We start from the raw sequence: 2,334 nt of genomic DNA on the forward strand, positions 1-2,334 counted from the left end.
GGTTACCTTGGTTGCTGATTGGCTAATGGTTACACAAGACAAAACATCGTTATGACATCATAAAGTGGCCAAAATCTGATCAGCTCATTTTCAGACAGGTTTTTATAGAAATGGATCAAAAAGAGAGAGAATCTTTGTTCCTGAAACTTTCAGAGTCTCTTTCCACAGAGGGGACACATGTTGATGTAGAAGAGACATGGAGAAGAGGGGACACATGTTGATGTAGAAGAGACATGAAGAAGAGGGGACACATGTTGATGTAGAAGAGACATGAAGAAGAGGGGACACATGTTGATGTAGAAGAGACATGGAGAAGAGGGGACACATGTTGAGAACAGTGTGTCCTCTTTGATTTGAGTCAGATCTTAATGGGCTCTTCTTTGGCTCTCACTCCACCTTTCCACCAAGTTTCATAATAAATGGGACGGTTGTTTTTTGCAATCCTACTGAGAACATACCAGTCAAAAAAGTGAAATCACTATCAAACTTCATAATATTACCCGGTACTCCATTTTAAACCAAGAACATATTTCTGCTTTATTTCATCCATTGCTGGCTAGCTTTCTCCAATAGAGAGGAGCAGAGATCACGTATTTCTGTAGGTGGCTTTGACAAACATGAATGGGAATTTTCCATTGGATTTCGGTATTTTGTGTCCTGTGTCATGGATCGCGAGTCCTGGATCTTGAGTCGTGGCTGTGGTCCTGGATCATAAGTCCTGGATGGATATCCTCGTGGATTCATCTTCCTATTATACACACATGCATTTCCAAACATGTGGTCTACCTATGTTGCAAATGTATTATCTTTTCAATTTACACACGGCATCTATTGCACGTCTGTCCGTCCTGGGAGAGGGATCCCTCCTCTGCTGCTCTCCCTGAGGTTTCTCCCATGTTCCCCTTTAAACTGTGGGTTTCTCTGGAAGTGTTTCCTTGTACGATGTGAGGGTCTAAGGACAGAGGGTCTAAGGACAGAGGGTCTAAGGACAGAGGGTGTCGTATTGTCATACTGATATTCTGTACAAACTGTGAAGTCCACTGAGACAAATGTAACATTGTGATATTGGGCTATATAAATAAACATTGATTGATTGATATTTTGCAGAAATTAAGCTCAGTGGCAAACACACATTTATGATACCAACACGTTTTTTTATGTCGTATAAAAAAAACGTTAATATCTCTTAAGCTTGTGTTAACCACAGACCTAAAAACAGGCTTTTTAACCAAAAACAGACTTAAAAAAAATAGACTTCGGGACGAGCAAACCCGGAAGTGCTAAATTCTCTCCAATGTTCATGTTAAGACTTATTCTTGCACAGTCAGAGGCAGCAAGAGAGACACCTTTTGTTAACAAATCCCCTTGAGTAAAGGATGTGTGTCCATGAAATAGAAATGTGTCCCGAACGTGATACTGATAATTTGTCTGATTTTGGTTTGGTGTCATATTGTCACCCTCAATTTTCACGGATAAAAAGACAACATTTTATTCAAGTTTAGTCCAAACACCATCCGGCTGGGCTTCCTCCATTGTTTAATCTTCATCCATCCATCGTCTTCCTCTGAGCTTTCTGTTGGCATCGGGTTAATCTCCCTGCTCCACATTGCTTGATCTCTCTTTTCTCCCATGGGCTTTTTAGCAATTTACTCTCCTCCATCTTTCTCCACTCAGACTGCAATCCTCCCATCCAACCCTTTTTTCTTCCTGCTTTGAAATGTGCAAATTGAGCATTTTTAATTTGAAGTATCCCTCTAATCTTAGGGCTTTAATTACATTTTGAGGATCAACTCATCCTCTGTTATCTATCTTTCTCTTTCATTCTTTTACACGTTATAGTATACCAGTTTAACCAGTCCGTCCATCCCAGAATGCAACGCTGTAATTTAATTTAATTCTGTCGAGGTGCCGTGACCTTTTCCCCTGGAACAGACTGGCATTTGTTTCATTGGGACCCAGCTGGCCATGAATACACACACACACACACACACACACACACACACACACACACACACACACACACACACACACACACACACACACACACACACACACACACACACACACACACACACACACACACACACACACACACAGATGAGGTTTCAGTCAGGTTTTTTGATCCCGAGGGAACAGGTGCATTTTCAGATGAAGTGTCCTCCAGCCAATGGGAAGACGGTGTTTAGGTGGGCGTGTCTGGACGTCAATCAATCAACAACCCCTGCTGAGTTTTATCATGCATTGAAATGACCCATCAAATGATTGAGTACAAGCAAAACTATTAAAAACTAAACTCATTTTTTTGTATTTAACACACACACACACACACACACA

This window comes from Notothenia coriiceps, unplaced genomic scaffold (genome assembly GCF_000735185.1).
Source record: "Notothenia coriiceps isolate Sejong01 unplaced genomic scaffold, NC01 NC01_scaffold00000287, whole genome shotgun sequence".
Classification (NCBI taxonomy): domain Eukaryota; kingdom Metazoa; phylum Chordata; class Actinopteri; order Perciformes; family Nototheniidae; genus Notothenia; species Notothenia coriiceps.